This window comes from Pleurodeles waltl, chromosome 2_1, assembly GCF_031143425.1.
Source record: "Pleurodeles waltl isolate 20211129_DDA chromosome 2_1, aPleWal1.hap1.20221129, whole genome shotgun sequence".
Classification (NCBI taxonomy): domain Eukaryota; kingdom Metazoa; phylum Chordata; class Amphibia; order Caudata; family Salamandridae; genus Pleurodeles; species Pleurodeles waltl.
In genome coordinates, this window is record NC_090438.1 from 602,001,632 (window position 1) to 602,026,436 (window position 24,805).

Consider the following 24,805-nt stretch of genomic DNA (forward strand, 5'->3'; position numbering starts at 1 on the left):
CAAGAATTTGTAATTTATATTATGCATTTTTTCATCCTCTCAATAGTTTTTCTTTCTCCAATTCTTTCCTGTCTTATGCATTTTTGTTTAAGTTCCCTGAGCTGCGAGGAAAACCACAGAGCTGAAGCCCTACTTCTGTAACTTTTAGTATATTTTTGAGGTGCTTCCTTATTAATAGTTGTCCTGAGCCAGTTGGTATAGTCACCCACGGTTGGGTTGGCATCTTCCCACAATGAGGTTTGTGTCCTTTCTAACACCTCACATAATTAAGCTTGATTAATCTTACTCTATGCTCAATGCTTTATTTCCTGAATATTATTACTGACCTGATTGGTACAGCTAATTTTATGCAAAAATTGACGGCTTTATGATCTGACCAAACTACAGCTAATAGATCCATAATGTCTAGATCTGGGCCATTCGAAAAAAAACGTTATCCAGAGTATGTCCAGTGACGTGAATGGAAGTCTTAACCCGCTGATCTAAGCCAAACCCTTTTCATGCGTCAATTAGACGCTCAGAATCTTTATTATTGCCGCCTTCTAGATGAAAATTAAAGTAACCAAGAATCTTGAACTTGGGTAATTGCATACACAATTCAACTATGACATCCAGACTCTCTAAAAAGATTACTTTGGGTCCAGGAGGCCTGTAAATCGGGAGTCCTTTAAAACTACTATTCCTTGTTAATTGGCAAATAAAAAGCATTGCCTCCCTATCTACCAAAGAGACAACTTCAGTAGATATTTCCAAATGGTAACAAAAGACAACAGCAAGACCCCCTGCACGTTTGTTTACTCAATCTATCCTAGAGAATTCCAGTAGGGCGTCTTTCAAGTCTGGATTCAAGGCTTCATCTGCCCACATTTATGTAAGAAAGGCTATATCAGAACTATATATTTTTAAATGTCTAAAAAATGTGTTCTTATGCTTGATAAGAGACTGCATGTTTAATAGCATACAGTTCCACCTCCCATATGTGCGTCTGAAGTGCAGGTAGTCACTATGTGGGAACTTTGGTCTGTTTGGACACTCAGCTTAGATTTGCTGCAGAGGACACTTCCCTGAATTTGGCTACAGTCCGTTATATTGCATAAGGACGACTTACTGATATTATTTGTTAACTGCTTTCTAAAATATTAGTATAAACTGAGAAATTTGGCTAGGGGTCTGGGTGATAGATGAGGTCTTGACGCAGACAGACTTGCCTTTGGTGTGCCTTCAGTGCGCCGGCGGCGCTTCCACTGCGTGTTCACTTTGGTCTGCTCATTAAGTAGCAGAGACCGCTAACCTTGCAAATGTGGAGAAAAAATGCCCCCCTTTACCACAGCCTGCTCTGAACAAGGTGTGGGATGTTGTGGAAAGAAAAGTGCTTTGTGCTGAACACAAAACTGTATAGCAGCAATCTAACTGATAAAAGTATTATGTGCCTGAAAAACTATATAGCAGGAAACTCGCTAACGAGTGCAATCAGTCAATAAAATAATGATAAAATATTGTTAAAATAATCATAGGCTCCAGTCTCACCCCTCAAACACCAACTGCTGGCAGAAATAAATATGATGCTTTTGGAAGGCAGGAGTCGAGGGGGGAGGTGGGTGTAGGTAGGGACAGGGGGGTGCCGGGTGGAGGCAGTGGCGGCACATCAGAGGGAGGAGAGAGGGTGTTTCAAATTTTTTTCTTTGATTGTTGTTCCTCCATTATAGTGCGTGCTATGGACTAAAACCATGTTTTTCACTTGAGAAGAACTCCAGGTTGCAGGCCAGGACCAGATCTTATTTCTAAAGTAGTTTGAACAAATTGAATATTGTACACATGGAGTAATTTGGTGACGGGGAGGTGAAAACTTCTTGGCCTGTACAGGACACACAAGCACTCACCCATTCAAATTGTATTGCAGTACAGTCAGCATTGGACATTAGATAAGCTAAAATATTTGGAAACTTGAGGGGAAAGTCTAAAGAATGTGCTCGAAAGAAAAAACAAGAGTGGACTGATGTAGAGTGCATTGGCAGTCTTACAATGGAGCATCATAGAGTGGATTGGCGCAGATTAGAGTGGCACAGATTAGATTAGTTTAGAGTAGAGTACTATAGAGTGCAGTGGCATAGAGTGGAATTGTGCAGCAGGCAGTGGTTAGAGTAGAGTGGCATGGAATGCAGTGGCTTAGAGTGGTGCAGAGTAAAGTAGCATAGAATAGAGTATAAGGCCTTACATTTCAGTGGCAAAGAGTGCAGTGGTGTAGAGTGGAGTAGTGCAGAGTATGGTGGCATAGAATTCAGTGGCGGAAAGTGAGTGTTGCAGAATAGAGTGACAGAGTGCAGTGGAGGAGAGTGGCGTAGATAGCAGTGGTCGTAGAATACAGTGAGGTAGAGTGCAGTGGCTAAGAGTACAATGGTTAAGAGTGGAGTGGAGTAGAGTGCTGTGGTGCAGAGTAAAGTGCAGTGATGTGGAGCGGTGCAGAGTAGAGTGCAGTGGTGTGGAGAAGAGTATTTATGGTGTGGTGGCACACTGCCATCTCAGACAATATATCTTCAATTGAAATTACCATTACATTTACACAGACATACAGTTTTACTAACTAAACCATTCAGTGCACAGATGAAAATGTGTGGAAAAATGTCATCTGTGCTTTCATAATTCCAATATATTCTGAAATACTTACACAGTTTATTTAAATGTTGTTGTGTGCTAGAAGAAAACTTTCGTATGCCCACTGCCCATCAAGATTGTCACTTAAACCCTCTCACTTTGAAGTCTGAGAAAGAAGGGTAAACAGACACTCTTGAAATACAGCGCCTGGCATTTGACCTGCCTTTGATTACACAGCAAAGGCGAAAAGATAAGAACAAGATTTACAGCCGTTTTCAGAAAGGGACCACTCTGAAGAGTTCTGTGAATAATGTTTTGTCAAGGGAAAGGACCAAACTCAACTGGCCAGTCTAAAACAAATACAGCCAGAAAATGGAAAGCAAGAAAATGTAAGGTAAAAACCACTGAGCCAATGGCAAGCAATGGGCAGAATGCATTCCTCATTCAACTTTCTGAATGTCCCCAAGATGTCTTTAGCAAACCAGACAGCTCTGCTGTCTGCTAGGCTGCAACCTAAAAAGGACATATAAAGCAGAGATGCACAGGGCACAAGAGCGGAGGTGATTTATCACAGAGTATTAGCTTTAAAAAAAAAATGGGAACATGACAAGAATACCTACACCTGCAACTACAGCTAAATCTGGAATGAATTTGCTAGGACAGTGGTTCTTACCCTGTGTTTTGGGGACTCCTGGTGGTCCGAGACTGCCTAGAAAATGAAGTAACATTAACAGGTTAATAAAGTGGATATAAATAACCTAGCAGAATGTAAAATTGAATATGTTAAAACTGCCCATGAATGTGAAGGAATTTGGAGCTCAAGGCTAAAACTTAAGTTGCTGTCCTCATTGATTCGTTGGAGCAGTGCAAAAGCATCAAACAAAATATAGTATGGACGATGGGTGGCCTCAGTTGAGTTTAGAAAAGCTTCAACCTTCCCATCAAAAATTAAAAATGATTTGTTTTATATTTTTGAATCAAATAAAATATTTAATAATCTCTGTATTTGATGAATGCTTCTTCCTGTGTTTTTGTGTATCGTTTTGAGGCTTAAACCACTGAAACTGCTTCCAGTATTAACTTAGCGGGGGTCAAACGTTTCCAATGACGCTTCAGTGCTGGTCCTCGGACTCCAGTAATGATTAAGTGTGGGGGTCCACAGAAGTCAAAATATTAAGAACCACCGTGCTGGGGCATTAGAGGACTGCATTATTCCCTTGTTTCCATGGAATATGTACCATTTATTTAGGATCTCTCTAAATTAAATCCATATTAATTGACTGCAACCAGCATATAATTATTGTACAAATAAAAACTTGATAGTACTATAATATTAAAATAAGAGTACTTTTCACTAGTAGTCGGGTTTAAAGGTTTCCCCTTGTGTAAGACTTGGTACCTATAGACCTAGCACAGTCAGGCGTTACCGTCTTCCGATTGTGACAGTTGCAGTTGTTTACCACTGGTGTCTTGGGCCAACAGTACTACAGGACCCCAAACTGAATTACTGTGTACTTCCTTTAACACTGGAGTCTCACTGGTACCGAGGCAGAGCGTACAGGCTTACTGAAGGAGGTAATAGGGGTTGGCCACTCAGGACATGTGAAACTTCACAGTACCCCTTAATAAGTGAGTGTCCAATCAGTGCTTTATCTGAACGAAAAATACTTTAATACACAAAACACTAAATATCATCCATAAGATATTTCAGCACAAAGAGAATCCAACCTCACTAGCTTCCACCTGGCCAGGGACCACACCAGAAGTGTTGCTACAGCTGGTATATTTTTTTTCCTTTAACGTCTGAGTCTGTGGTAAGCTTTAAACCTATGGGAGTGTTCATGATCACCTTCTGACTTTGCTGGAGTTCAGAAATCTGCAGGTTTTTTCGATGCACTATAGTTTGTTCTGATGCTCATAGACCAGAATTGCTGCACACAGCACAAGATATTCAACAGAACTTATATTTCTGTAACCGCAAGTCAGAGTTGGAATTTTATGGTACCAAAGATGCTTGCAGATCCAGGGCGCACACTCTGACAACCTCACCAGGTAAGACAGACCGCTGTTCTGGAATCTAGACAACTTCTTTCAGGTTCCCTCTGAAATCCCTAGACCTGGACGGAGCTGAGAAAATTCTCAGGGCTTTTGGAGGCTACTGGAAGAAGCACGCTGGTTTCCCTATATCATGGACGTTCATGGATGATGCATTTTCCTCACAGGTGTTACAGGCAACAACTCTTCCTTTGTGTCAGGATGCTGCAGAAAGATTTTGGGTTCTTCTTCTACATATCTGGGCAACCTCGTGTCCTTGAGCGACACACACTTCTCAGCTGTTTCCATTGGTCATAGTTTTGTTTTGTATACTTTAGTTCTTCCCCAGCCGGCACGCTGTCACTTTAGAGAAGAAGTGTAGCAGTTAAAGCTGGATTCTTGCTTCATATGTAGTCCTTGTTTAACAGGCTGATACCAGTTAGGCAGGCCTCAATAGTACTGGTGCACGTGCACAGGTTGATCTTTAGTTGATGAGCTATTCTAGACTAATTTGCCTTTCCAGAGGGGACAGTATTTTTCATCATAGCTAATGAGCCAGCTCTTTTTTTAAATTCACACACTGGTTAGGGCTGGCTGGGGTAGAGAAGAGGAAAGTTGCACGCATATTTACATCACATCAACCACAATATTATTGTAACCTCGTATTGTACTATGGCCTAGGGGCCACCAACTAGTAGTACGTCAGGCAAGCCATGCAGTCTTCACCCCAAAATGTATAATTTAATCTTTTTTTTTACTTTGATAATTTGTTTCCCCTCTAATTTTACAGCCTACTTATCTTGGCACCTGTTATAGCTGTCTTGTTTGCCTATGTGGACTGGGCATCCTTGCCTGTTTTTAAGACTCCTAAAATAAAATAAAAAATGAAAACATCATATTTACCCAAGAAAATCTTCTGTTGGATCTCGGTGCATTATCATCATTGTACTTAGCTGCAGGACAGCGTTTCCCTACAGACATCTGTTATTTCACATGCAGCACGTTTCTAACAGAACTTAGATTTAGACAGTCCCGCTTAAATAACGTAATGCACTGTGGCAGTCTGAAAATACTGTCAGCCCAATAGCTTCTACTGCTCCCGACATTCATTTGGTAATGAATGCACTTTACTTGCTGAAACAACATCAGAAGAGAGCTCAGAAGGGCGATTGCCTTCTGCTCACACCCTTTGTAGCGTCTGCAACTCACGGTGCCCGAGTAGATGTGGTTGGGGTTTGTTTTCAAGTGACTATGCTTGTTCAGCTATCTCGCTGTTTTCTCTACAGGAATTTTTGACATGTGCAATAAATCCTCACAGTCAAATCAGCAGTTTCATTCCTGCTTGTGGGGGTTGTCATTAGACAAATCAAATCAAGAAATAATGGTTTGTGAACTAATAAGGGTAGAGAAGGATACTAAGGTAGGACTGTTAGAAATAATATTCAGAATCACTCTTCTACGCCTTTTTGACTGTTACAAAGTGGACAAGGCGTTAAAGGATATTGGTTCATCTTAACTTTGATGTGTCTAGTTTCTTATTTGTTATCACTTTTCCCCCTGACTTCTGAGTTGAAACCTTAATCGAGATTTACATATGGCCATACTATGTATGGGCTCTTATAGATCTGTGAATGATTAGCACTGTTGCAACAAATTCATACCCATTCCAAGCGTGTGGGCACCTTTTCACGTTTTGGCCTAATGGTGGATCTAGGACCAAGTGTGTTGCAGCAGTATGACTATGCCAGGGCATCCTCTAAGTGCTTGGTATAGGGTGTTGCTTTGCCCATTGGTGAATATTCAGATGCAATGATCCTTTAATGTAGATCGGGTTCCTCCATGTGGTTGGCGGTTCCTTTCTTCTTGCGAATAAAGATAGACATTTAGAAAAGTTGACGCTCCTTAATAGAACATCCTTGCTACGGGTCACAAAATTCAATTGACTTTAGTTATTTCTTTAAATAGCAATCATTATCCTAATAATACTTGTATTTACCAGAAAATATTTATCTTACAAAATAGTTATGTTCTTAAGAAACTAGTTAAACTGCACGTGTTAGATCTTTGTATGATGATCAGATGTCATGTCTGTCAATTGTTTTGTTGCATTGAAGAATAAATATTGATATCCAAACATTTTTCACAAGTATTCAGAAAGGTTATTCAGCTTTCACCTGAAAAAAACAAGCATGGAAGAGGATGGGGATTCGCAGAGAGCAATGAAGGGGGGGACGACAAAAGTGCGGTGTGGAGTGAGAGTTGGGAGGAGTGGACAGACGGTAAGAAAGGCCTGAAAGGAGAAGCATTGGGGGAAAGGGAGAATGGGAACCAAAAGGGCAATAAGGGAAAAATGAAGGGGTAAATTGTAGGGAGGGGGACAAATATATGGGAAGAAAAAGTGGAGAAAGTGAGGCGGAAGTGGAAACGCACTGTTGGTGTGAGCCATGCTTTGTGCTTAGATTTCTCCACTTTCATGCACTCTGTGGGGATTTGTAACCTTGTTTCCTACGTCTTACTCTGTAGGTGGGCATCCTGATTGTTCTTTTTGCAGCCACAGAGCTACTCACAAGAGTGATAAAGTTTAGTGAATGCAACGAATTTTCAATCAATTGCTATGTAGTCAGCCATAAACAACTCCTAATTTGCTATTGGTTCAACCATAAACAACTCTTAATTTAGAGGCAAACTTGTTGCAGTGAAATTTGAGATAACATTGTGCACACTGGCATCATGCCCATACTCTGCATGCTTTTCTTTGCAGCAGTGAGTCACGGAATGAAAGCTAATGCTTGAACATCTGGATAACCCGGGAATCACTCGAATCACCATTGCAGGAGATTCCAGGAAAGGATCAGTTTGCATTAGAATCTGCAAACTTTGAACTATTGGTTGTTCCCAAGTTTAGGTGGAGAGCAGCTTCAGTAAGGAGCACCCTGCAACACCATCGGCACTAGATTTGCTCACCTCGATGGTCTGTTTTTCCTAGCATATTTTTTAAGCATAGGAATAGCACAGTGCCATCCATGCCGAACTAGAAATGGACAAAGTCTTCTGCCTTTTATAAAGGAAAATCTTTACACTTAGGATGAGCACAGTGCTATCCACAACAATCTGTAAAATGACAAAAGCCTTTCACCACTGCAGACACAGTTTTGGATTGGTATAATATCATACAAGCCAACCTGGAATGAGCACAAACAACCCTTACACATCTTTCACTATCATAGCTTATCAGAGAGGTTTAGCTTTGTCTGGACACAAGAGAGGACACAGCATAAGTCAAAACTACACCCTTTCAGGGTTAGGAAGACGCATAAATTATGCAAAAAAAGAAGGGAAAACTTTTGGTTGTTCCCAAGATTAGGTGAATAGCAGCTCAAGTAGGGCTATCTCTTTTACCTTCGTTATAAAAGGTAATTGATGATAGACAGCTTGTCATTTACATTGTTGAAAAATGACATGGAATGATTTGGCGTAGTTGCTTAACTGTTTGCTGTGAGGAAAGTATGCAATATTGTCCAGGTAACTTAAGTTTCCAAATGCCTAATTTCCCTCTGCTCATACGAAGTGCAGTTCCAAGGAAGTTGCATGTTTGTTAAATAGCTTGACGTTTACTAGTCTGTAAAGCAACTGATAGGACATCGGGGTGATGTTGGGTTTCAACTGTGGGTAGGTAGAAAACGTTGTTTTAGTTTGATATATCGGCTCGTGTTTGCGGTGTACCATAGCTACATGACTAATACTACTCTGGTTCGAGTAGGAAGCTTCCATTGTCATGATATGTGCTACAGCTGTCCCATTTGTAAGGGGGGGGGGGGCTTTCACAGCTTCTGACTGTGATGTGTCGCTGCCCGTCCCTGGCGCCTTTGCACTGGTGCTAAACCTATTGTATGTGTGTTGGGAGCTTGGGCTGTTTCGTCTGCTGTACATATTTGAACTGAGATAAACGCGGACACTTGCTTTATGTGTTGATGATGTTGGAAGTGAAAATAATTTCTGGTATAATAGAAAAACAAAAAAAGCAAGCTCCAGAATGCTAGTTTTATCGACGTTGTCAAGGCTGCATGCGGTGCTCTCCTGCCCAGACCCTTTCTGACATTCGCTGATGTGTATTCCGTTGTGTGCTTATTTCCTTTATCTTCAGTTAGCGATCAGTAGGGATTCACGTTTAGTTTCAGTTTTTGTTAATGATTTTGATGCTAGCTCTTGCAGGCACGCCTTGAGAGTTACAAAAACGTGTGCTACTTTTGGCTCTGAGATTCGAGAGCTGTTTCCTTAGCCACGCTACCCTTCTTTCCGACTGCTGCTCCCTTAGCCACGCTACCCTTCTTTCCGACTGCTGCTCAGTGACGTGAATTTACTTTGGACTGCAGCCCTGGCTTCCTCCCACACCATTATTCGACTTTGCCCTTCCCAAGAATACATTCACAGTATTTTCTGAAGAGCTTTTCTCTCACTCCTGATGTCAGTAGGCCTTTCAGCCGGAGGCTGCTGCACACTGCTGGATTTCCAAACGGTTGCACGGCCTGATGTCTCGCTACAAGCAGCGGTGTAAAGTAAAATGGCGGCCCCTTTGCAGAATGTGAAGCGGGGACCAAGGGGCGGCTAGTAACCTTGGAAAGTGGTGGGGCAAATCGAGAGCAGCAGGTCTCGGAGCTCTTCGAAAAAAGCAGCAGCCAAGAGCTGTGTTTAAACAAAATATAAAAGCACCCTTAAATTGTGTTACCAAGCTCTGCTTGAGCCCTTGCTTGCATGAATAACTTACCAAACACAGATAAACACATGAATGACCAATATATTGGTGGACGCGCACTTTTAAACATACTGGACAAATTAAAAGTTCAACGCATGGAAACTGTGCTCAATCACATGCTCACTCAGCTCATGATAATACTCTTCACAGAGGAGCGGGCATGCACAGCTGTCGGGCACACTCCAGCACATACCATGCACAACCTATGCAGGAGGGCTCCTGCCTGCAGAAGGAAGGCCATCGGGTGTGAGGGTGGCACCAGTCCCACTGTCTATTGCACGTGCAATGCACTTGAAATCATGTACTTAAAATAAATAAAAACAAAGTGCTTACCGACAAATGTTCGTCTGGTTGGTGTCGTCGGCACTCCACTGTTCTGTTCCCAGAAACACATGGAGCCTTGAATGAAGAGGCACCCTGGAGCTGCTCTCATGCTGTTTTCAGCTTGAGAGTAGCACCTTGAATGGTCGGAGTAGGCTAACACAGTGGTTCCCAACCTGTGGTCCGGGGACCCCCGGGGGTCCGCGAAGCCTTCTCAGGGGGTCCGCGACTGCTTAGAAAAGTAAAAAATATTAACAAATATTGACAAATTAGGTCCCCAGCTTCCAGTAATGACTCAGGCGGGGGTCCCTGGATTCCATTGATGATTCAGTGGGGGTCCCTGGGTTCCACTAATGTTAAAGTGGGGGTCCACAGAAATCAAAAGGTTGGGAACCACTGGGCTAACACACAGCGCTCCTTTTCAGACTAGGAGTCTGTGCCTGAGGTCCGCCCCAGCTGTTGCACAGTGAGGGTATTGGGCGGGCTGAAGTGTGCATGTCAGGCCGCCCGTCGCAAGGCAGCTGGCCAATGCACACTGTAGGCTTTAGGCAAAAACTTCCTGCTGCCAATCAGCAGCAGGAATGGCCCTCCCCCCAAGATGAGCCACAGTGAGTGCACTTTACTAAAATGGTCATGTCCATTGACCATTTAATCAAATTTACGTTTTTCCTGTAGCTGCTGCGCTTGCAGTAGGCAGGGCGATGCTCCGTTGCCCTAAAGGAGCGGACCCCGAGTCTTCCATATCATTGACCCTGGGTGCAAATGGGCCCCTCTGAAACATTGGTGGGGGGAGGGGGTTGGATTGGCAACTGAAGGGTTCCACCCCCATTGCCCCCCACCAACGCAGGGCCCTGTAACGACCCTGGTTACAAGGCATATCGGATTTTGCTCTGATCCTATCTCTTTGGGAGACAAAGTACATCCTAACTTGAGCTGCACCTCTTTCTTTAGCATCATTCCAGGGACCTTGGTATTTGGGGATGTTCTGCTGCACTCAGTAAATACCCAATCCACAGGTGGTTGTATTTACAGGCTGTCTTACTCCCTCCTCTTTCCAGGTTGCCTCCTCAGGATGTGACATAACCTGGTAATACTGCAGGTTTTTTCCCCCTTTCTGAACTTCAAAACGTGAACTGCTTGATTATTCTCCCATTCAAATTGTTTCAGATTGTACTTGGCAAATATGTGCAGGAAAAAAGTGCAGTTCAACTCCTTTTGAACCAAATTCAGCATAGGTTTTTTAGTTTTTACAGTTTGTACTGATCACTTATTGATTTGCAGGGGGATAATTTGTCTGGCCTACTAAAATAAAAAAAATCGTTGCATAGCCAGACTGTTTTTTTTTCTTCTTTTTTTCAGTGTTGATTTCTCATTGCTCAACTTTGTGTTTCTTTCCCTACTATTGTTGTACTGTGCTGTCACTTGACCCACAGTGGTACTACCTATCCTTATACAAATATGCACTGACCTGATAACATTTTTGTCATGGGTGCTGTTGCCGCCAGAGTAGCTTCTAGTTCAGTCTGAATTGATTTCGTTGGAAGATCTGCTTTGGTTTTCGTATCAGTCATATTTATCTCCCACTTTCAGATCCATTGTTGCTGATTATTTCCAAATGCCTCCCCATTGCTTTATGGCTCTGGACTCCTACTGCATTTCGGGGTTGCTCACCAGTAACATGTAGGTGAGCATTGCTGTTACTTAGATTCTCTTTTCCGGGAATGGGTTATTGAGTTCTATTAATTGTTTACTCAGTATTCTGCAGTGGGCCACAACAACAGACCCGTGGGACTGCTTAGTACGGGGCCTCTGGAAGGCGCTGTGGCCCTCACCTCAGTGGCAGGGCATTGTTCAGTCGCTCAGCTGGTCTTCGTTAGCTCCTGTCCATTCCATGGCAACGCAAGTCACGCTTCCAACTCTTCTGGTCCTCTTCAGCCTGGCGTTTGCGTCTCCACCTACCCCATGCCCTCACCCCGTCTCATGGTTCGTGCGGGCATAAGAGTTGCCCTACTGCAGTCGCAGCGTCCTTGCTATTGCTAGTGCTCTGTGGCTGCCATGTGGTTTCCCTTTCATTGGCTGCATGGGAGCCTTCCATTCACAGCAGTTTTCGGTAGCAGCAGTGGCTGCATTGACACTCATTCTGTTCTCCTTTTTTGATATAAACTGTTTTTGTTTATAAACTGTTATTATTCATAAACATTAGACATGCAGTAGGGGCTGAGACTGCAGTGGAATCGATATTTATCAGCTTCTACCTTTGAGAATTGCAGTGTACATTTATCATGTCAGCTGCAATCACCTGCCTTCCCCATTTCTCCATCATGCTACACGATTGTGTTCACTTTAAGTACCTTCTCACAAATTTCCCTTTGTTCCCCTGAATTCCATCCACTCGTCCAATATTTTGCAATGTTTTTTGTGGGAAGGCCTGCACCATATATATATTGGTATTTCTAATGCCAGGCATTGGCACTAGGAACACCCAAACGTCCAAATCTGGTGTTTTGTCATGCCTCCATGTTTTAGCGGTGGTCTGCTTCGCAACCACGAGAACCATGCAGCATCACCAGTTTATACCTATTTGAGTGTAAGCTGGTGAGTAAATGAAGTAGGGCAAGCTGGAGTCTTCCCAGTCACCATCCTGTCACATCTCCCAAGGTTTGTAGCACTTCATTCCAGAATGGTGTGATCCTGGGACATTATCCCAGGGTATGAATGAAGTCTCCTGGCTGTCTGTGACATCTCAAGCAATTGGAGAAGTCTGTCCTGCCAAATCGCTGAAGCTTAAGATGCATAATGTATGTGTGTGGTGAAAGCACTTCGAGGCTGGACTACCCTTAATGGACATTGGACATTTCAATGCGAGGCTGAAAGGGTGGGGTCCGCTTTTGCTACTGGGCCGGTGTTGTAGTAGTGCAGCAGTTTTTAAAACACTGCAGCGTTCCTTGTATATCCAACAGTTTTCAGGCAGCAATAAAAGTGCTGAGGTAACTCTGGTTAGTAATGTACCTGCTAGAAGAGAGATGGGGTTTTGTCTAGTGGCAGTTTTGATTCATCTAAAGTAGCACAGGGGGTTGCTATGCCTGCTGCAAGAAACGTATACCATGCAGATCACAGAGTAGTATTTTATGTGCATAGCTCAGTGGGATACTGCTTTTGTCACAGAGCTCCTTTTGTTCTTTGTAGTTCATAAGTTACAGTCATAATTTAGCACAGTGAGCTATTAGCTGCCATCAAAGAGCTGCATGCAAACTGCATGGTACAGGTTAGAAAGTTATTTTTTTCCCAGTCTTTGATCATCCTGATTTTGCTAAAAAAGGTTTGTTTGGGTAGAAATAAATTATTAGTAAAGTCAACCCTAACCACTGTTAAGTTCTGAATCCTGAGTTTATGCTTCCCTGGACCAAGTTCTCTTAAAAATGTCTACCATTGTGGATGGCATGTGAATTCGACACCTTGTAGTCCACTTTATCAACATTTTCTATACACGTAATTACACATGTATGATTGTCTCTGTATGTGTGTGTGTGTGTGTGTGATTTAAAGTTCTCCAAAATCCTATGCTGCAAAGAGAGGCACTGTTAAATAAAATACACGTGAGAGAGGGTCTCACATGATGAGGGATGAGAGGCACTGTTAGAAGGTGATGGTGAGGGAATCATTGAAGAACCCCAATAATGATTGCCGTATCCTGGTGCACTTTAAGGTCATCATTTTACTTTGCTTTAAAACCGAATCCTATTGAATATATAATGAAACATGTGTTGTAGAATACACCGTTTTTCCCCAAATGCTCTTTTGGGTGAGGGGCGGGGAGAACCCACCCATTTCCCCATTGTAGTGGTCAGACTCAATCGCTAACACGCAATGGGGTCAAGTCTGACAAAACTTGCCAGGGCTGCTTTGGGTTACCAGTCCGGCCCTGAGGCACTTGGATTGGATAATCCTTAATTGGGTGACTATGGCCACCAAGTGTGGTGCCATTCTGGCGTCTTGCCTTTTTTCATCTTTGAGTTCATCAACATCTTTCTCAAGCGTGTTTCAGCACTTCAAATGTGTCTGAAGTTTGCATGGTTGGACTGGTAGAGTATGTACAGGTTTTCCCACCCTGTGTCGCCATCAAGACAGTTAAAGTCAGGGAGCGCGTTGAGGTTCAAAGTATATGCAGGGCACCTGAAATTATGTGGCAGGAGAGGGCCAAATTATGTGGCAGAGTTGAGTTAATTATACACCAAGAAAAGGCAAATTATGCGGCATAACGTGGCACATTTTCTGATAGTATTACTTCATTATGTTTTCATTTTAAACTTGTTAGTACTGTATGAGCATTGGTTGCATCTCATTAGTCCCAGTTTTACACCCAAATATAGCAATAACCAACAGAAAGGTGATAAGTCTAGATTTGAAAAAGGTCTTCCACTGCCGGGCAACAGGTTTTGCTGTATTTTTAGTGACGTTTGAACCGTTTGAGCTATAATCATTTTTTTTTGTTAAAAACCGAAAATTATGCTGCAGATAATGGATTACGTGGCAAATGCAACAAACCTGTAATTATGCAGCAGACGCATAATTTCAGTGGCCCTGAATATAGGTGCCTGTTAATTTGATGTTTGTGTCATAATTAGTTTGAAACGTAACACACGAACCCATAGCTGTCCCCTTCATCATATCTCCTGATTTAGAGAGACTGATATTATCCCCGCCACAAAACCTTAAAATTAATTGACCGACACCCTATAACATGTTACTTTGCCATATTGGGGGTCTCTTTTGTCAGTCTCTTGTACCAACCATTGCTGCACATGCAAAGTTTCTCCTCACATCTGTATTACGTTTCTGTAGCTGGTATAATATAGGTGGGGGGGGGGGGATTGCGAGGAAGGAGGAGGGCAATCCTCCCACCACTCAAAGTGTAGCGGTCATATATCTTCGATCACCCCTGGTTCAGTTTTGTTTGTGAGGTAGGTTGATGGTTCATTAAGCCATTCATTCATTATTATGATTAGTTGTGCGGCTCAATAATATGCACCATTGCCTCCGTCCTTGTCCCTCACATCATAATGAGACTTTTAACACTTAGTCATCGGCAGTTCAAAGGGCTCCTGTGGTCCAGAAAAATAGTGTAATCAACATGTTTGTGTGTGTGAAGGCCTTGGGGGTTTTATATGGGTAATTTTGGAGTTAATGCAAAAGGTGCGGCAATGCCCCCGTTTTGATAATGGCTGCTTTCTCTATCAGTGACAGTAGGAGGGAAGACCAGAAGATAAGGCCACTCTGTAGTCGATTTAGCTGTGGCACAAAATGTAACTCCCATTAGTGGGCTTTTCCTTTTGCTGTGCGAGTGCAAACCCCCTGGGTCAATCTGCACGTCCTTTTACTCTGTTCCTGTCGGGTAAACCTCTAATTTGAAGAGCCTACTTCCCCTAAGCGAGTTTCCAGTACTTGCCTAGGTCTGTTTATTCCTTGCAGTACTGTCATGGTGTCCGCATTGTGTGCCGCTCCTCCTCTCATCTCTTGCTATCCCTCGCATTTGCCAGCTGTAGTCACATCACTTGCAGCAGTGGGTATAGACAATGTGTCTATTTGGGGTATTTGGGATTTTCATCTTATAAATTCAAACTGCTTTTGGTTATGAGTTCTGTGTTTGTTGCATCAGGATTTTGGCGGATAGTGACTGTACCTAAGCAGCGTGCTTGCTAGTTCATGTACTCCAGACTATGCCCCCATTGATCGGTTTTGTATCTCCGTTGCTCAATCAGCTTAATGAGCGAACAGACTTGATGTATTACTTTTTTTGTTAAACACATTTTATTGACGATATCCAAATCATTTTACTGAATAGATCAATTATAACCACTTCTATATATATATATATATATATATATATATATATATATAGATGTTAACACGAGGTCCGGTTTGTCCTCACAGTGCCCGTATCCTTTTCAAAATTTCCTATGTTTAGTCATGAGCAAAGGAGGCTCCGAAGCACTCTTACTGGTGTAAAAAAACAAAATCTGAATGAGAGAACTGTAGGGGATCGGCATGAATTTCATCAGAAGTGATACACTGTAATAGCATTTATTGACAATGGAATTCATTTTGTCTCCACCCTCAAAAAAAATTCCACTCACAGCTACGCAGTGGGCAGATGGATTCCCTCATCCACCGCATTACCCATCACATGGTAGTCGGGAGTTAATTATTCAGTCGTAACAAATACGTTTAGATCTTGTTGCTCTTATGCTCGATAAGATGCCGGGCTGCTTCCAGCACAGGACCATAATGATGCTGAACCTTGGAAACTGACCTTGGGTTTGAAACCGGTCAGGGAAGTTACTATATCTATTCAAGTTAAAATTATCTATGAAAAACACAAGTTTCTATGCTAAGAAAAGAGAACAAACTCTTACTTTTTGCTATGAAGGCGAAAATAATCTTTATAATTACAATGAAATGTTAAGTTTTTGTATAGAACAGCATATGTCTTTTTACAGATTTACATATAATTGTACAACGGTAGTTTGCCCCAGTTCAACAAGGTCTTTTTGACATTCTACTTTTCCACCAACCTGTGTGCATGACCATGCCCAGCTCTTTGTGTTACTGTGGTAATGTCTTGTTTCCAAAGTGTATTGATAATGCATGATGGCAAAGGGGCGTTGTTGTTGTTCTTCCTTTTACCCTTGAGATCATCCACCAATCATTGTGTTTTAGTATTAGGGGCTGCGTTTGTGTGTAAAGGATGATGTATATCAAGAATGCTAGGTTCTATCGATGTGTTGGTGTGCTTTTTGTCTGCAGCCTAAGTGATGTGCTTGCTGTTTGGTTCCTGCGGTGTTCTGACTCTGCAGTAAGCCTCTGTTGTAGCTTTTGAATCTCTTCACGTTTGCACTTTCTATTACTGAACCCCCAACCTCCGAGGGAGTTATACTTTAAATGGTGTAACATGTTTAACAAGCATTGGCAAAGCCAACAGGTCTCGGTTCTGTGGGATCTATTTTTTTTGGAGTGGATTTTTTTTTTTTTTTAATACATTCAGCGTTGCTGCTGTTCAACATGTCTAAAAAAAAAAAAACACTGACAAAGCCAATAGATTTCATATAGGCTAGAGCCATTGGTTTTTGCAATGCTTGTTTTTGCAATACTAGTAAAAAAAGAAAGTTCCACAAGCTACAGCACGTGTTGCCTGAGGCAAGTCTTAAATGCTACAATGAGTGCAGTGTCAACATCTAATAGTGTTACAAAAGCTAATTTTAGCACAAAATTCCGAAATGTTCTATAGCTGTTTTTCCAGTCCAATAGGAACCCTATCTGTATTTCTTTCTAATTCCACTGTCCAACCCATCACCAAAAGGGTTGCAGGGATGCTCGCTGACAAAGCATAGTACTTTAAGTAATCGTGGGAAACGCCATAGGAAAGGAAGTCATAGTTGAGTTGTGACATAACAAACGGTCCCAGAATGAAGCATTGTTCCTATGTCTGCTTGAACTCCATGATGGAATGATGCTACTTTGCACCCCTCCCCTCCAAAAAGTATAATCAATTTTAAACTGTATCTTCATGCAGTGCTTTTGCCTTGTGTACATGTTTACCTTTTGAAGAAAAGGCGTAAACTGCACAACATTGTGGATAAGAAAATCACAACGAAGGGTTTACTTTGCATACAAATTTTTTATTTAGCAACCATGTGCTAAATAATGAATGTTAAGGCTGTTTACAATGTTAGTGTGATTTAGCCATGAACAGTCTGTGACTGTGCTTCTCCAGCTTGACCCTATAGTGGCTCGATCCTACCTTCATGGCACGTAATGTGCCTATTAGCCCATATGCCAAATCCACAGGTTCAGTACAGATCCCCGATTAAAAATAAAATTAGCATAGTCCACGAGACGAGTGTAACATATAGCAAAATAGCTTAGTTTAAAGTTGAGGGAGGTAGGGGAAGCGTGCATGAGTGACAGTCCGTCAGGATGACCTAGTCTTTCACTGTTCTTGAGTTAATGGGTGATAACAAGATGAATTCACCATAAAAGGTATAGTGGGGCAGCAAGCGTCTAATTTAACAATTACATGTACTGTCCATTATGTCACAAAAATTATAAATGTATGTCCCCGGTAATCGTTTAAAAAAATAAAAAAAATAATTGCCTTTTCAGGTTACTATACAGCTACGAAGTCTGCCTCGCCCGTTTGGAGACTCTTTAGAGCAATACTTATTTGTGTTAGCCAAATGAGATGGATCCCGGTTTTCTTCTCCATGCCCTGACATCTGTTCACCTTTTGGATACCATTCTTTAACGTTATTTCCATAGGAGAAGCACTGCCATGTCCTGGTGAGCTTATTTTACTTGTCGGTGAACAATGAACAGATGTTAGCAGCCAGAGGTATGAATGCCAACTACTGGTGAAGATACACAGCTATTATCATACCACAACGACCCCTATGGAGTTGACTTATACATTGAAAAAGTGGCCTGCTCGCTCCCAGACCTCTTGAATGCCTTTGTGTAGCGTCTATGAGGACCACAGCCTAGACAGTCGCACATTCTAGGCAAACAGTCTAATCAACAGAATGCACTGTTGAACACATTAAGTTTGTGTATGGATTGTCGCACAAAGAAAAAGAAAATGCTGGATTCAAGGCATGAGTCTCGGTGTCTGCTCAGCAGCCTGTGACTCTAAACAAATCACAATCTCCTCATGCCTCAAAGCCTTCTTGTGCCCACCCACCGAAGTGCATTAACCAGAACACCACAGTTTCCCCCTCCACCACCACAGAAGCCCTGCATGAGTGATAAAGGAAGAGCAAAGCTCACTTAACCAAGTGTCTGCCCCAACAAGGGCAGATATCACTCTCCCCACATCCCCCAGCACACGATGTTTCCAAACAAGGGAGCGCGTGTCCATAGTGAAGTCACAGACCCACCACACTCACCCCGAGGAGACAGACTTTGAGCTCTCGGATAGCCATCATCTGTTGCTGTGAGGATTCTGCATCCTAAGTAGGTGAAGTATGAGCCAGCTGCACCACCTCCCTGCCCGGCCCCCCTCAATACCTGATTACAGATGCTGGGCTAAGGTTTCACTCATGCAGCTCAAGAGGAAATCGATGGGAGCTGTTACTGGGCAGCCAGCTTGTCATTTAGTGCTTTCATACGAAGGAAGAAGTGAAATAAGAGCAGGGAAGCAGAGATTAATAACATTTCTATATCTCTAGCGTCCACAGCTTAATCAAGTTTACCTGATATTTCAACCCATATGAATTCAAAAAAGCATTTTTTTTAAATGTGGACGCAAAACTCAAAGAATATAAAAACATATTTAGTTCTGAAAGTGTGGTCGATGCAATTTCACAAAGCTTTCATGGCAAAGACTCACTAAACAAAATAAGTTAATTTTTGTTTTTTTTTAAAAACACATAATTTTCTAAACCTTGTCAACACAGGAAATCCCTGCTAAACAAAGAAAACCCATTATAAACAAAAACGCTTTGAATGTATTTCCCACAAGCTTTAGTCCGTATGCAACAAACAAAATAGTCACAAGCACAAACGGAAATACACTGAAGTTAAAGGATAGAAGTAATAGGTATCTACTCCATGGGAGGGAGCAAAACACGAGAAGGAGGGAAATGTAATGAAGTGGAACCACACGGCAGCAAGCTTTTCTGAGCAGCGCGATCATTACCAACTCAAAAGCGATGGACGGTCATTATGCTCACAGACTGAACACAGCATGTCTCGAAGAGACAGCAAATGCGCTGCGTAGGCGAAACCTAAAAATTGGTGAGGTGGCATCTTGAAGGGTTATTGGTTGGTTATGTAAAAAATAGTAGCAGATTTTGGAGTCCTCAAGGTGACTGAAAGAAGTGGAGAAATGACAGGAGTCACTTGCCCGATGGGGACTACTGGCCCCCATCCATGGAAGATTGCCACTTGACTGCCACAAGTTCTTAGTATTATGGTCCTGCAAACTTGTCCAAGTACAACTCGTTATGGGCTTGACTCTCAGGATAGTGAGGCCGAACAGTCACAGGCTTCTCTGGGAGGTAGAGAGGGGGCACAAGCTCAGACCTCGACAATCAACAAGCAGACCCAATAGCTTCAGTGCCCATCTCGGTGCTGGTCTTTCAGGAAAACGTACTTGTAGTCACACAGCAGTACTACATTCTACATAATCAGACTTGGTATGTAAGAAAGTGACCCTGTTTCTGATGCTGACTTGTGGTGCCACATCCGCTTTGGTTCCTCATACAGTCCCACCATAATAAGGGTTCCCTTGATGGCTGGTTCTATCCAGTAATTTGTGAAAAAACATAAATGAGACTGGTACAGTCTCAAATATTGCCACAAGTCAGACACATACTTTGTTTAGACTTTCTTAGGTCTCTAATGCCTTTGTGGTGTAGTGGGCAATGTGATAGTGCTTTATGCACCCTTTGGATCATGTCCAGCTGCCTTACTGTCGCCCCTGCCTGCAAAAGGACTATAAGCCAGGACAGCCTCAGGTGTGTTAAGTAGGCTAGGCAGGGACCACATTTCTCTGTGTGTATGGTGGCTTGCTTAAACTTCCTCCTCAATAACCATGGTGCAAGAGTATAGGTGAGGGCCTAGCTGTTGCAGCTTTGGATGGCCACAGATGAGGCCAGCCCCTACTGACCAACTGGCTGAAGCAGGTCCTTGCATCGTTAAAGCTACGCCAGTCACTACATCCGAAGCAGTTCTATAAAGGTAGTTGCAACCCTGATCGGACTGACAGTCAACAGCAGAAGAGTAGCCTGGACTAGACCAGTATAGTCTGTTACAGCACCAAATGACCCAATGTCATCCACTCTGCAGTTGCAGTCCTGACTAGGACAATGAGGCAGTTGCAGCCACAATCAGACCTACACACATCTAGTGCTTGAAGCTGTTTCCATAACAAACCAGCTTTGGTAGGGACAAGGGACCTCTACTGCATGGGTTCGCTCCAAGCTCACTCTCTGGTACCTTCCTTAGGATGTCCCCCTCACTTGAGGACATGCTGGGCTTCTCCCCTTAGACAGTCTTGCCTCCTGTAGGCGAATACTCCTTGTGTCCGTCAGCTGGCAGGCTTCTATACACTAGGCAGACACCGGCACATCCAGCAGAACACGAGGACTTGATGTGATGACCCCGCTCCTCTGGGAGCCTAACTGGCAGGCAGATAGCAGCTCTGGTCAAACAGCTTCAAGTACTCTGCAAAGCATTCCATTCCCTCATTTTAAGGACTTGAAACTGGAACAAGGTGGGGTGCTTTGTGTCCCACTTCTGTACACATTCTTTAGAGCTGTGTGGTTCTGTTGTCTTAAACGTCAGAACTGATTTGGCTTGGTTCTTTTGGCAAGTGTCCTTCTCAGGCAGCTCTTTAGACATAGCCTTTATGTAGAGTGATGCTTCGCATAGCAGGTTGCACTGGGGCTGTCTCTGATTTTGAGCACCCCCAACTCAGCAGAGTGAAGTGTGGGGTTTCTCCAACTGTCATCATCCTCCACTAAAGCAGTAACCGGACTTTACACACGAAAGGTAGATAGGCAAAAAAGTCACACTCTCGGGCTTTAATAAAAATAGTATGTAGCAACTTCTGCTTTATGCACTCTACCTGTGGCAGCAGTCCTCTGTCCAGTGGGAGAGCATGCCAAGTTACGGCGTAAGTCCAGATCTTTGCATAGTTGAGAACAAATGTGGGCCTCTGCGCACACACACTTACCTTGTTGTGATACTAGTGACAGAATAAATCTCGGGATGCCAGATATACTCACAGTAGGGCACTCAGGGCGGTGGAAGAAATCTGTATACTAAACAGGGGACAGTCCCATACCCACAGCGGATAAATGAAAGGCCAGCACAACCTGAGAGGTGGCTGTCAGAAGCAGTGCAAAGACTCCAACATGACAGCGATATACAATTCTGAATCTTTGCAGTTTATGCAGTAGAGGCTTGTGAAGGTGACCTAAATAATATGGCAACAGTTCAACCTTCATACAGTCGAAGATCTTGTTGGTTCCTCTCAGCAGTTAGTCTGGAGCAGGGCAAACACTCCTTTAAGCATGTGTATTTTTCAGTTATCTGGAGGCTGGCATGGTATTGAACCAACCTCAAATTAATTCTTTCATGTTTTGATGATGTTTGATTTTAGTGATGTGGGCTGTGTAAAATGCACTGTCACTAGACTTGCACTTTAGGGTTAAAATGTCTGTTATGCTCTGTTTGATTGTAGGAAGGTTTTCCTCTTCTAAAAGAGAATGTGGCCATGGTATTTTGTCAGCTTCCATAGCACCGAAGGATGCGGTTTGGTTGTCCTCCACATGCATCTGGAACAGAAGACATCAGATTTCTAGAAGGGGTGCACATAGACCCAATTTAGGAATGTAAAGATCCCAGTTGTACACTTCATACTACTGTTTTCTGCTGAGGGGAAATTGACTCAACCCATTCCATGGACATCCATCACATTCCCAGCTACTGTTAATTGAGCAGCATGTTACTGTTATAATACTTCCTCAGTAGAGTGTGAAGCTAAGAAACATTGCCTTACACACTGTTGCAGTAATTTGCATAAGTTTCAAAGTCTCTTCCTTCCACTTGTAATCACTCAGCAGTACTACGTTCTACACAATCAGGCTTGGTATCCTTTGTTCTTTAAACGATTTCTGTTGGCTTCCATAAATCTTGTTCACAACCCTTTTGTGCCTCTTTGATAACAGCAGCCATATCCACCTCTGCCAGCGTCCCACAGGAGTTCTTCATCAATATCTCTAAAAGGCAGACGCCCCAACAAGAATGGATGAAATGAGTTAACGGAAATTAATTTTCTCAAAAAGAGAAGAACCCATCTTATGCCCCTCAAACTGATTTAAATTGCACACCCACCTTCTTTTCTCAGCAGCTCATATATATCTTTTTTTTAAGGAGGTTGCTGCTGTAGTAATGTGAAGACAAGTGGAAGACAGTAGTGACAAGAGTTGCTTTGCAAGCATTGGTGCGTTGTCCTTTTTGCTACAGCTTGCTATTTCACAGTCAAGTTTGAAATCGCAGAAGGGACAAATGTTCATTGTTTTAGCCCAGTGATTCTTAACTTTATAGCTTCTGTGAACCCCCACTGAAATACTTATGGAAGCTGCTTCTAATGTATGCTGGCTTTATGTCGGTCATACCAGTGCTTCAGTTGAGAACACAAACTGCCCATTCCAGATTATGGGGGTTATTCTAACTTTGGAGGAGGTGTTAATCCGTCCCAAAAGTGACGGAAAAGTGACGGATTTACCACCAGCCGTATTACGAGTCCATTATATCCTATGGAACTCGTAATACGGCTGGTGGTATATCCGTCACTTTTGGGACGGATTAACACTCCTCCAAAGTTAGAATAACCCCCTATGTCTTCTGTACCTGTGCTGCTGCCACGAATCAGGATAAAGATACCAATTACATTTTTAGCCCCCAGTTTCAAATTCCTTCACATTTGGAAAGCTTTTAAATTTTTCTGTTTTGCTTTTCATGAGCATAAATCTCATTATTTTGCTAATGTTGTGTAATTTTCTAAGTAGTCACGGGATCCCTGAGTAGGAATTGTGGATCACAAGTTAAGAACCGCTGTTCCAGGACACGCCTGGATCACAATGCCATGAGGAAAGGGGCATCTCTTCTTGTTTGAAAACAGCCTTTTCAATGTCGTCACTGAGGAGACCATTATTGTGATATGTTCATCTTTGTGATCTGTTGTGTTATTTTTGTGGTGTGCTCCTGCTATCTTTAGCGATGCAGCCACCACCGGATTTTAACCAGCTCTGTCTTTGATTGCTTGGCCTGGTTATTCTTTGTGTTTTAAGGGTCTTGTTTGTAATATCATTACAGTAGTCCTGTTAGCCCTGAAAATGTGTAATGCACCACACCTTCTAGAGGTTAAATATATGGTTACAGTGCAATACGTTCGGTCTTTTTCTTTTCATGTGGTTATGTCATCTAGGGGCTGACTATATGGTAACATGACTGTGTTTCTTACAAATGGTATTTTCAGGGTGGTGTCCTCTAGGCGCTGTTATCAACATTACAGACTAATGCCAAATGTTTGTATGAGAACGGTTTTTATTCGGTTAATATGATAATTGTATATGTTTTATTAATCTCTCCTTAATGCATTCATGACCATGATTCAGGTCAACTTAACATCCTTATTAAACTATGACTGTTTGAACACTCTTGATATGTTTGGGTGACCTTTCTGGTTTATTTCTCTTGTTACTTCCCCATGATTGTCTTCTTTTGGGAATTGTGTTATCCATCCAGCAACTCTGATGGTGGGATGGTGGAAGTGGTATACAATTGGAATTAGCACGGTAGATTCAAATTAGGATGCTAAATGGCAACATTTTAATTTTTTGCTGCAGATAGAGGAAGAAGGTAAATGGAAGTGCTTTAGTTTTATGCAGGGCCACTGGAATTATGCTACAGGAAAAGACCAAATTATGAGACAGGGTTGACCAATTTATGTGGTGAGAAAAGTCCAGTTATGTATTTACAACGCCAATAGCTCTACTAAAGCAAATGCGAGACCCATTGCATGCAAATGTTTTTTTTATGATTGTAGTCATGTGTTAAGCAGAAGAAAACAATCACGTTTTCGTTTAAAGATAGTCATTTGTTTCAGAACAAGAATGTTGTATCATATTGGAATATGGTCTTCTTTCGTAGAATGCCATTTTGAAAGACTGCACAATTACTTTAGACCATTGTATGCCTACTTGTTTCATGGACTGTGAAAGGCACAACACCCCATATTCTCACCCAACTGCGTGCAGGTCTGAAGTGAGAGTTGTTTCTCGTCTACATGGTATTTAACTTCTTTTGATTTGGGATTATTATTGAGTCAAAACTTATTTGACGAGGAACTCCAGCCCTTGGCCATAGAAAGTGTGACTAGTTAAACGTTAGTCCATGATTTTTTTTTTTTTTTTTTATTTTATTTTTTTAGACAAACGTGCCACGCCTTTTTAACTTAATTCTATATCTGCATGGATTTCTGTGGCTTTCTCCTTTCTGTGCTGTAAATATATTGAGCTTCGTAGGTTATGATACTATTAA

At 42.4% G+C, this 24,805-nt stretch overlaps 1 protein-coding gene across 2 annotated transcripts in view; it reads left to right on the forward strand.

Moving 5' to 3' along the window:
* SEPTIN7 (septin 7) overlaps positions 1-24,805 on the forward strand; it is a 434,274-nt gene that overhangs the window by 166,298 nt on the left and 243,171 nt on the right. The gene's annotated exons all lie outside the window — the stretch shown is intronic.